Source organism: Pantherophis guttatus, chromosome 2, assembly GCF_059756535.1.
Source record: "Pantherophis guttatus breed Tessera chromosome 2, ASM5975653v1, whole genome shotgun sequence".
Lineage (NCBI taxonomy): Eukaryota > Metazoa > Chordata > Lepidosauria > Squamata > Colubridae > Pantherophis > Pantherophis guttatus.
In genome coordinates, this window is record NC_142064.1 from 274,250,776 (window position 1) to 274,263,326 (window position 12,551).

The following is a 12,551-nucleotide window of genomic DNA, read 5'->3' on the forward strand; positions in this document are numbered from 1 at the left end:
GTATCAATATAAATCTTAAGGATACAAGCAACAAAGTTACAGTCATGCAGTTATAAGTGGGAGGAGATGGGTGATAGGAACGGTGAGAAGCCTAATAGTACTAGTAATGCAGCCTTAGTGAATAGTTTGACAGTGTTTAAGGAATTATTTGTTTAGCAAAGTGATGGCGTTTGGGGAAAAACCTGTTCTTGTGTCTAGTTGTTCTGGTGTGCAGTGCTCTATAGCGTTGTTTTGAGGGAAGGAGTTGAAACACTTTATGTCCAGGATGTGAGGGGTCTGTGGATATTTTCACAGCCCTCTTTTTGACTCGTGCAGTATACAGGTCCTCTATGGAAGGCAGGTTGGTAGCCATTGTTTTTTCCGCAGTTCTAACTATCCTCTGAAGTCTGTGTTTGTCTTGTTGGGTTGCAGAGCCAAACCAGACAGTTATGGAGGTGCAGATGACAGACTCAATAATTCCTCTGTAGAGCTGGATCAGCAGCTTTAGTTGAGTCAGTAGGATGGCTTTTAGACCAGGCATTTTATGAATATTGAATTTTTAATTTTATTTCTTGAAACTCTGTGGTTCTTCCGTCCAGCCCAGTTCTATGTTTTCAAAATAGCTTATAGATATTAAATGCCTGCTCCTTATAGAAAGAGAAGAGGGAGGTTTATTTTTACCATTGCTTTTCTGGGTCATTAATCAATTCCATGCTCTTCTTTATTCAATTCTACTTGAATGGTCTGATTGTTTTGAAATAATTAATAACAAATAATTAAATAAATAATAAAGTGATGGAACACATGTCTCTTAGAGACCTCATAGATAAATATTTGCTATGACAATCTGTCCCTAACCTAATCCTTAGGTTTTTCATTGGTTCACCCTTTGCTACCTTAACCGTCCATCCACCTTATTGCTGGTGATTCTCTTCTCTTTCATTTCATCTTTTCCAGCTTCACAGTCTTCTCTAAAGAAATAGGACTTCACACAATGTGTCCAAACTAGGAAAATTTAAGACTGGTCATTTGTGGCTCAAGTGAGAATTCTGGGTTGATTTGTTATATGATTCATTGTTGTTGGTTCCCCCCCGCCGGTCTATAGATTTTTTTAAGGAATCTTCACCAACACCAAAGTTCAAAGCATCAATGCTCATACAGTCACACTGGGAATTTCACAGATTCCACGATTCTGACATTTGTAGGTTTGGACACATCACAGCATTTGGGTATCTTTTCCTTCATGGATGCTCTTCCAAATGCTAATCTGCAGCACTTTTCATGGCTGCTTGTTCCTTTTCTATTTATTGATGGTTGATCCTAAAAGGCAGAAGCTCTCCAACACTTCTTCACTGCCAAATTTGTCTACATATTTAGGAATAGAATAGAATAGAATAGAATAGAATAGAATAGAATAGAATAGAATAGAATAGAATAGAATTCTTTATTGGCCAAGTGTGATTGGACACAGAAGGAATTTGACTTAGATGTATATGCTCTCAGTGTACATAAGGAAAATAAAATACATTCATCAAGAATAAAAAGATACAACACTTAGTGATAGTCAAGGTTACTAATAAGCTATCAAATCATACTAGGAAACAAATAAAAACAATATAATTGAAAGATACAAGCACCATGGTTATAGTAATAAGTGGGAAGAGATAGATACTAGTAAGGAAGAGAATAATAACAATAATACAGTCTTAGTAAATTATTTGACAGTGTTGTGGGAATTAGTTGTTAAGCTGAGTAATGGCATTCGGGAAAAAACTGTCCTTGTGTCTAGTTGTTTTGGTGTGCAGTGCCCTATAGCATCTTTTTGAGGGTAGAAATTGAAACAATTTATGTCCAGAATGTGAGGGGTCTGTAGATATTTTCACAGCCCTCTTTTTGACTCATGCAGTATACAGGTCCTCAATGGAAGGCAGGTTGGTAGCAATTGTTTTTTCGGCAGTTCTAATTATCCTCTGAAGTCTGTGTTTGTCTTGTTGGGTTGCAGAGCCAAACCAGACAGTTATGGAGGTGCAGATGACAGACTCAATAATTCCTCTGTAGAATTGAATCAGGAGCTCTTTGGGCAGTTTGAGCTTTCTGAATTTGCTCAGAAAAAACATTCTTTGTTGTGCTTTTTTGATGATGTTTTTGATGTCCATTTTAAGTCTTCAGATGATAGAACCTAAAAACGTGAAGAACTCTACTGTTGATACTGTGTTGTCTAGTATTGTAGGAGGTAGTAGTCCCATTTTTTCATACTGTTTCTTGGCTTTTATTACTAAGCTTTCTGGTCCTTTGTATTTGTGTCTCTCAGGGTAGTGTCAGGTTACTGATGTTTCATTTTTCCTTCGGTTTTAAATCCATGCTCATTTTATTCCAATACAGCTTCTTTTAACATAGAGATTCAATATATAGGCTGTATAAATAAAGGAAAACACTCAGTCTCGTTGCATTCCTTTGCCATCCTGGAGCCCCAATCTCTTTTGCCATCTTCTGTCTGTAGTGAGGCTTCCTGAATTCCTCATGAGGATGAGAAGATGTTTTAGAATTCCCACTTTTGTCAGGACATCCCATAGCTTGATGTGACCCACAGTTAACAATATTTTTATAAATATGCATTGTGAGTTCTCTTTGGTATTCTTTGGCTTTCTCAATTATTCAGCATGTATCAGCAGTAATATTTCATGATTCTTCATGGCCTTTTTGGAAGCCAAGTTGGACATATGGCATCTCTTTTTCCATTTCCATTAGAATATTGGATGATTCTAAGCATCATTTTGCTACCATTTGAAATTCAGGATATTGTATGATATTTTGTTCACTGTTAAACCTCTTTCCCACCCACCCCTCTTGGAAAGTAGATTGACTTCTTCCCATCAGTTGGCCATTATGTCATTCTCCAGATTCCTTAACAGATTCTTTGTCTGTTGCTTGGCATAACTATGGATATTCCATCAGTTTCTGTAGTATTATGAGTTGGCCATGACTGAAGTGATGATCTAACTTCATCAGCTATTTATTTATTTATTTATTTATTTATTTATTTATTTATTTATTTATTTATTTATTTATTTATTTATTTATTTATTTGTTGGTTCGATTTATATGCTGCCTTTTTCCGGAGACCCAGGGTGACTTACAATGTGTTAAGCAATAGCCTTTATACTTTTGTATATACCTGCTTAGTAGGGCTTCCCCCCCCCAAAGCGGTGTTCTTTTTTATACAAAGTCAGCTTATTGCCCCCACAAACCGGGTCCTCATTTTACCTACCTCGAAAGGATGGAGCTAGTACTAGAGTTTCTTACGGTATCTTCTAACTATCTTGGTTATTGGCATCTCTACTGTACAGTACTTCACAATATTCCTTCCATCATCTTTGTATCAATTACTATCTATTGGTATCATTTAGCATACCAGTTCAAACTTGAAGCTTCTTAATCCAAAGATTTTGGGCAGATGAAAATTAGTTATATTACATAATAATAATAATAATAATAATAATAATAATAATAATAATAATAATAATATATTTGTTGTTGTTTTTGTTGTTGTTATTAATCTGATGGAGGAGTATCTCTTCTCCATCTTCTCAGCAGTGAGCATTTAATTTTGCCTTTGGTTTTGGATCAGCCCTGGTTTAAGCCAAAAAAATTATGGACTCAAACAAGAATAAATTCAATACAGATTATTGATGATGATGACGATGACGATGAACACATTTGATTACAGTGAAGGAAAAACTGATTATTCGAAAATCCTACCCTTCATTTTGGCCAGTCAAGAAATCAACAAGAACCACCAGTTCTTACGCAATCTCACTCTTGGCTACAATATCCATGACAACTATATGAACTCTATTGTGACTTCAGATGCCTTGCTGGACATGCTCTCTATTGGAGAAGTCAATATTCCCAACTTCAATTGTGGAAGAAAGGACAACCTTTTGGCTCTTCTTGATAAAAGTGATGATGACATCTCTTTGCAGATATCCACTGTGGTAGCCAGCTACAAAATCCCACAGGTTTGTGTGAGAGTGTATCCATTTCTAAATGTATCCATTTGACAGTGTAGCTATATGAGTTGGTAGTGAGTGAGTGATAACTCCAGATTCATCTTCTCCATGAAATTTCAGAACTGTTTTTCATTGTGGTCATTGTTGGTGTCATAGCTATAGATTGGGGCTCTACAGTGGAAAATGGGCAAGGATCAAAGCTCCCCATGAGAGCATCCCCATAAATTATGGGGTTTCTACTGCATCTTCATGAGTATGCAAGAGATGAAAAGGAGAGACAGAGCTATGACACATATTAAATCACATTGTAAATGGCTATATCATCCTGTTACCATTTATTAAACAAATCTAAGATTTCTGGACATAATTATAAGACCAAGTCAGATTCATTCAAGTCTAATATTTTGGTCTTGATCTGGCTTCAATAAAACACAACGTTCTTCCTTTCTTTTACAGATCACTTTTAAAAGTGTTTCAGACACTCTGAATGATAACAGTCAATTCCCCTTTTTCCACCGCATGGTTCCCAAAGAAGGAATCCAGTACCAAGCAATTATCCAACTGCTCCTCCATTTCAAATGGACCTTGGTTGGTGTCTTTACTACAGACACAGAGGAGGGAGAGGTTTTCATGAGGACTTTGACCCCTACGCTTGTCAAGAATGGTATTTGTGTTGTTGTGTCACGTAAGTTCTCAATGATTGCAAGTAGAATGTTGCTATTCATTGATGGCCTCTCTAAGTGGAGACAAGCCAATGTCTTTGTTTACTTTGTAGAAAAGGGTTGGCTCGAACAAGGAATGATGGTTGTACATGACACACTACAATGCCTGCCAGAACCCATTGAAGGAAAAGTCTGGATCACCACAGCCTTATGGGAACTTACATTTGCATGGCAACACATTAAAGAATATTTGCAGTACATCCACAGTATTTGGTCCTTTCTTATCCAGACAAAGCAAAGGCAGAAAAATGATTCTTTTCAAAATGTTTACATTTTTAACAGAGATTTCAAAGAAAAGGCTTTTAACTGTTCTTTTTCCAAGCATGTCTATTCTGTGAAAGGCCGGAGACGATGCATTGAAAAAGCACCATTGGACAACCTACAGGAAAGGAAGGGAATCTGGATTGTAAATGAACACCGTAGCTATAGTGTTGTTAAGACTGTGGCACATGCCTTGAATGTTGCATATTCCTCCAGATCCGGGAGGAGAAGGAACAAGGGCCAAGAAAGTTTGGTGGCTCCAATGCTGCAGCCATGGCAGGTATGGGACTTTGACACGGATCCATTAAACTTAGTTCTTTCTGAGCAGGAATCCAAAGGAAGAGGGAGGGGAATCTTCTCAACCCCCTTCTGCTTTTCTGCCACCATCTGCTCCTTCTTTTGACCCACTGCTTCCTTGTCCAATTCTCTCTACTCAATGGTCGTGAGTCAAATCTGGGGAGTTCAAGGGTTGGGAAGGAGAGCATTAAACATCTCTTTAGGTTTTGCTGATTATTTCCCCATTGTGCCACTGTTTTCAACAACTGCAGATAGTTTTGCTTGTTTGTGTCCGGTAATCATATATCATGATGCTAAATACTGTAATATTTTTTTAAAAAAGATATATCTATATTTTTAAAAAAAATATTCTGTATAATTGACATGATACAATGTTAAAGTTATTTTGCATGAATAAGGTTGATGTAGCAGCTGAGAACATCTAGCCCCTCTACTCTGCAGGAATCCCAGTTAAAGCCTTGTTGACTTATGGCTGCCATGAAGCCTTTCAGTGAAAGGGAGACTGAACTTCTCTGGTTCACCATCAAGATGCTCTTCCTTCTGATATGTTTTTCCTAGTATTTAGGCAGAATCTGCTTTCTTGTAATTAAGCTAATATTCCCATATCCTACACTCTGTAGTTTTTGCTTATACATTTTATTAAAATTGTTTTGTACAGTAAAAGATAAATCCAAAAGAGCAAATGGCAAAAGTAAAATTCAAGAATTTTATTCAAGAATAAATTCTATCCAACCTTCCTTTCAATAAACATTTACAAGCTTAGAATAGAATAGAATAGAATAGAATAGAATAGAATAGAATAGAATAGAATAGAATAGAATAGAATAGAATAGAATAGAATAGAATAGAATTCTTTATTGGCCAAGTGTGATTGGACACACAAGGAATTTGTCTTTGGTGCATATGCTCTCGGTGTACATAAAAGAAAAGATACATTCATCAAGAATCATAAGATACAACACTTAATGATACTCATAGGGTACAAATAAGCAATCAAATCATATTAGAAAACAGTCAATATAAATCCTAAGGATACAAGCAACAAGGTTATAATCATACAGTCATAAGTGGGAGGAGATGGGTGATAGGAATGATGAGAAGATTAATAGTTGTGCAGCCTTAGTGAATAGTTTGACAGTGTTGAGGGAATTATTTGTTTAGCAGAGTGATGGCATTTGGGAAAAAAATGTTCTTGTGCCTAGTTGTTCTGGTGTGCAGTGCTCTATAGCATCGTTTTGAGGGTAGGAGTTGAAACAGTTTATGTCCAGGATGCGAGGGGTCTGTAAATATTTTCACAGCCCTCTTTTTGACTCGTGCAGTATACAAGTCCTCAATGGAAGGCAGGTTGGTAGCAATTGTTTTTTCTGCAGTTTTCTGCAGTTTCTGCAATTATCCTCTGATTTCTCTCTTAGATATTATATAAATCCCTTCAACATCTTATTCAATCCACATTGTCTTCAATCATCAAATCCATAAAGCATCATTTCATTTGTTTCTTCCTTCAACAGAGTCCATGTAATGTTTCCAGTCATTCAAAAAAGTTTTTTTTTTCTCCCTGACCAAAAGGAAATATTGCCATTTGTGCAAATTCTGACAATTTCACAATCAATTCCTGAATTTGGAGGAATTTCAATATTCTTCCACCACTTGTGTATATTAGTATTGCTGCAGTTATCCTAAATGAGTCGATTTTCCATAGGTCTTTGATAGTTAATTCTCTTTAAATCCCAATAAAAGAATTGTGGGTTTTTTAGAACAGTAAGCTGCAAAATTCTTTGTATATTTCATAGATATTTGTTTCCTTTTTTCTTTTTTTGGCTTTTTCATAAGTTTATGCAGGCTGAAAAGTCCCTTCATCTTTCTCAATATCCAGCATTGACTTGAGCTATCTCTATACCTCTTTGATATTTTTCTAGTGTCATTTGATACATAATAATACCAAATGCTAACAATACCAGATTCCAATGATACATAATTTAATTTAATTTTAAAATTCTCTTATTTCACAGTATGAATTCAATACAAGTTACATTCTCTCTCATTTATCCATCTAAATATTATGACCAAAAATAGCAGTCCATGTTATCATGCAATCCTTAACCTATCCTTCAGGTTTCAAACTTTAACAAAAAGTTATACATCTTTGCTCTTACATGCTGATCAGTTGTATATAATTCCATTCCATATTCTGTTTTATGTTTTTCAATTCTAGTTATTTTTTTAATAACTCTTCCTTTTAATTGTGCATATGGAAAAAAAATAGAAACTATATCCTATTTCTTCCCAAGAACTGAAGGTTCTCTCACCAGGGTAGTATTATTTTTTCTATTGTATTGAAGATCTCTATTTAATATACATTCTTTCTCAAAGAAATGTGCTTTGGACAGTAGCCTTGGTGAGTCCAAAGTCAGTAAACAGTCTTCATCTGAGGTTTGGAGGTGGCTGCCCTCCAAAGTTCTCAGCACTCTAAAGAGCAGCTGATAAAATCCCTATGGATCCCTCAAAGAACAGTCTTTTGGAACATAGATGGGCAATCTCAACAGCTTTCTCCTTGCCCAGAGAAGTGTTCTTGGGTCCAGCATAAGCCTGGCTACCAGCTTTCTCCTCTGCATTGTTTTACCATCTTGACTCCTAGCTTTGCAAAAATCAAAATGTATTCTATCAACAACATTCCCACAATCTATTAAGAAAATGATCTGATTTTTTAAAAAAGGGAGATTAGCCTCATGAACTTTGATCTCCCAAATCGTCAGCTTTTAGCAATTACCTCGTTGTCTTCAATTTTAAGAATGATTCCTTTAAGATCTGCTCTAGAGTTTTCTCATAAATTTATACCGGATTGAGAAATCTGTATTTTTCTGAATCTTTTTTATTGTAATTGCTTTTGAAGATAGAGCAATAGTTTCTCTCTCATCTAAGAATATTTGCAACTTAGACAACAGTAGAAAATTTAAATGTCTAAAAACCAAGTTAGGATTAGAAACCTAGTTTTCTTTTTTTTCTTTTTAATTACTGGATTTTTTTCATTCTAGTTTCATCACTTCCTGGACAAGAATGTGTTTTGCAATATTTCACAGGAGAAACTTTATCTGGACCCAAATGGAGATCTAGCAGCTGACCTGAACATCATAAGTTCAGTGGTTATGCACAATGAGCACTTCATTGAAAAGCAACTGGGGACTTTTGAAAGACAGAAACTTACTATCAACGGAAAGACTCTATCACAGCTGAAGTTACTCAGGAAGGTTTGGAAACTATTAATCTTCTTTTCTCTGTTTTACAGTCTTAAGACCAGACCCATTTCAAGTAGGCTGAGCCTAATCACCAATGTGGGTGACCTACACTCAGAACATGGGGAGGAAAGCCACATTCACACCAGTTTGAATAGCAATAGGCCTTCTGCTCCTACGAAGGAGATCCAAGGGTTTCCGTTCACCTGAAATAATTAACTATAATAGAACCCTCATTCAGAAAATTGAAGCCCTGAAACATGACTTTGACCCAAAGAAAAGCCAAGCCTGTTATCTAAAATAATGTCAGACAATTTGAAGGAAAATGCTGGTTTGATTTGGCCTTTGGCTTGTAAGAGGAATTAAAATTGAAGCCCCCTTGAATGAAAGTGTCCCTCTAAAGGACTCCATTGGCCTATTTTGATTTGTACTGAGTTTATCTGTACTATTATCTGCCTTAAGTCACCTCAAGGCAAAAGAAAGCTCTAAATTCAACTAGTTATAAATATGGGACTGTCTTTACATACTGGTTAGTGTTGCCTAGCTATAGTTCTTGATCTGAAAGGACTTTGATCTATCAAGCAGTGCCTTTGAAATATATCTTTCTGAGACAAGACTCCTTCTTGTGTCCCAATTCCTGCAGCACAAAGGAATGCAGTCAGTTTTACTCTTTATTATTTTACCAAGATAACAGCTATATAAATGGAAAGAATAGAATAAAATAAAATCTCCACTAAGACTGATGATGCTATAAGGAAATTTTCTTTTGCATCTTAACTGGAGAACCTCATGGGAGAAGGGTTGTGTTATATGACTTCAAAAGAGGAAGTCATCGCAATGATTTATGAAATCTGCAAGGTATATTTGATGATCCTCTTGGTCAGAAGATACTCTCCTTATCACAGATAAAATTTTCTATTATAAAATTGTAGAATCGCCACCGGCAAGACTAGCAAAAATGTTTAACAACATGTCCACCAAATGTTGGAAATGCAATCAGACTCCAGGTACTTATTTTCATATGTGGTGGACATGTATGAAGGCAAGAAAATATGGAACAAAAATACACACATGGTTGGAGAAGATGATTAAACAACACATAGATTTAAAACCAGAATTTTTTTTGTTAGGTATAATACCAGAAAGTTATGACAAAGGGACTATGTATTTAATGTTACATGTATTGACAGCAGCAAGAATTGTATTTGTACAATATTGGAAAAATGCAAACACCCCACCAGATGAAAATATAATCCAGAAAATATTGGATTGTGCAGAGATGGATAGATTGACATTGAAAATTAAAGATAAAGGAGACACAGAATATTATTTAATGTAGAATAGGTTTTATCAATGGCTAGAGATAAGAAATAGAAATTAGATGAAGAAAGAGCATTGTTACATTTAAGTAAAATATGAATGTTGCTTATAATTTCAAATAGCTAATATAATTAATAGGAACAGAAATAAGTGAATATAATTATAAATATGGTTAGAATTATTCTGTTGTATTATTATTATTATTACTATTGGTATATGTGTTGTTGTTTTTCTTTCTTGTCTTTTGTAAAATGATATTCCCGGACAATACACTGTATTCAAAATATTCATTTATAAATAAATAAAAAACATGATTTAAAAAATTGTAGAAGTTTAAATTAAACTTAACATCAATACAAGAAGCAACCTGCGCAAAGATGACGGCGACCGGGTAGCTCCCGAGAGAGACGGGGTGGTTTTGGGCCATGCCGAGGGGTCTAGGGGTCGTTAGAGACATCCACGACCCTAGCCCCGGCGAGAAGAGCTCCTGCCCAGCCTGTGGAGGGCTTTTACACCCTCCGGAGCATCACGGCTGGAGCGGGAGCCGGCGTTTGGAGAAGCACATTTGGAGAGGCGTGTGGAAGCGCCGTGTGAAGGAGAGGGCGGCAGTCAACCACGCCGAGGGGTTTAAGGGCCGGTAAAACATCTACGGCCCCAGCCCCCGGTGAGAAGAGCTCCTGCCCAGCCTGGGGAGGGCTTTTACGCCCCCCAGAACATCACGGTTGGTGCGGGCGGCTGGCGTTGGAGAGGCGCGTGGAAGCGCCATGCAAGGGAGAATGGTGGCGAGGATGGCAGCAGTCGGGGAGTTTAGTTTGTTTGAAACTGCTTCCCCTGATATTCGGGCTGCTCGAGGTGGGTGGCTGGGACATTGGATGATGGCCCCCCCTCCCCCCGCCACTGGAGGTGGTGGATCCGAGGCAGCAGCAGTGGATGACTGTAGCCGAGATATGACAGCATGATGGTGGCCAAGATTAACTACATGGCGGAGGAGGTGATGTTGTTATCCTCGTCTGGGGATATTGCTCTCACCCTCCCCCCTGCCCCCCCCCCGCAGGACTGTTTCCAGAATAATCACGCGGGACCTCCCCCTTATTTTTCATTTCACCTACGCCTTAGCCAGATAGAGAGACTATGGGGGAGCTGAGGGATCCATTTCTACTCCAGCAAAGGAGCTGTAGTAACACCCCTGGTATGACTATCTCCAGTGAGACCAGCCAGCGTGAGAGGGTGGCTTGATCATTGCCCCGTTGGAGTGGAAAGGACATTGGACCTTCTCCCTGTCGTGAGAGGACAGTGGAGTCCAGCTCTATGAAATTCTATGAAATTCTATGAAATCCATCTGTACCCTGAAGGGTCTCTCTGGACTATGAACCCTGGACTGGCCCTCTTTCCACCTTGGACTCGGACGTACAATGACGTACAAGAAAGCCGACCTGCTAGCATTGCTAGACTCCCCCCTCTCGCAAGTTTGGCCCTCCACTTTATCGAGGGCCCACCTCGATGACGGGCTTTGGAACCCCGAGGGGTGGCATGCAAAAACTAGAGGGTTGAGAGGTTTTATATCAAAAATTTTTGTAAATTTTTTAAGGGATTCTAGGGAGGGGGAGGGTTTGATTGGAATGCGGGTTGTGGGTATGGGGGATAGCCCACAAAGGGGAGGGGCAGGCCTGGCAAGGAAGCACGGCGTGGGAGGTGGGGATCTCGGGGTCGAGGGGGGAGTCATAGTTTGTCCAGATAGTGTTCTGAACATCATTACCATGAGTGGGAGGGGTAGGTACGGCAGAATCAGGGGGCCATATTGAGTCAAGGGAGCACATACCCGCTGTTTACAAGTGGTGACATGCTCCGGCCCCCAAGGCTCCACCCATTCCCCAGGTTGCACAGACCCTCAGGACCCTACCCTTCGGCTGATGCTGTGCAATGCCAGGTCCGTAGTAAATAAAGCCCCCCTCATTTGTGATCTTATTTGTGAGGGGGGAGCGGACCTGGCGGGTATTACAGAGAACTGGTTGGGCCAGGAGGGGGGGATCCCCCTCGTCGAGATGTGCCCACCAGGTTTCCTCGCATTCCATCGGCCGAGGTTACAGGGCAGGGGCGGGGGAGTAACGGTTATTATTAAAGAAGGTCTGAGACCGAGGGAGGCCACTGTTCCTCAGACAGCCGGCTGTGAATCCCTTTTTGTGAAATGGGGTCATGGGGTTCAGATGGGTTTGCTGATCACGTACCTGGCTCCCTGCCACGTGGCAACAGCCCTGCCCAAGCTACTCAACGTCATCGCCGCAGTGGCGGTTGATACCCCCAGGCTTATGGTCATGGGGGATTTCAATCTGCTGTCTGTGGGTGAGACATCTGAGGTGGCTCGGGAGTTCATGGCTTCCATGACAGCCATGGACCTGACTCAGTTAATTCATGGCCCTACCCACACGGGGGGGAACACGCTGGATCTGGTTTTTGTCTCTGGACAGTGGCTGAGTGATCTTGAGATAGAGGATATAGTTACCGAGCCCTTGTCATGGTCAGATCACTCTCTCCTTCATCTCAACCTTCGAACCGCTGCACCCCGCCGCAGGGAGGCGGAGCTGGTAAAATGGTTCCGCCCCAGGCACCTGATGGAACCTGATAGGTTCCAGATGGAGCTTGGGCCATTTCCCGAGGCTCTGACACGCATCGACTGGAGACCTAGTGGCCGCCTGGGATAGGGCAGCCGCTGGAGTTCTGGATCGGGTTGTGCC

The 12,551-nt window shown here is 39.4% G+C and overlaps 1 long non-coding RNA gene and 1 pseudogene across 1 annotated transcript; both read left to right on the plus strand.

Annotated features, from left to right (window-relative positions):
- Positions 1-3,881: 3,881 nt before the first annotated feature.
- On the plus strand, positions 3,882-4,909 carry LOC117659361 (uncharacterized). Its single transcript, XR_004589436.2, has 2 exons — positions 3,882-3,998; positions 4,446-4,909. It is a non-coding gene; the product is annotated as an uncharacterized LOC117659361 (long non-coding RNA).
- A 6,322-nt stretch (positions 4,910-11,231) lies between these two features.
- On the plus strand, positions 11,232-12,295 carry LOC148115934 (uncharacterized; annotated as a pseudogene).
- The last annotated feature ends 256 nt before the right edge of the window (positions 12,296-12,551 follow it).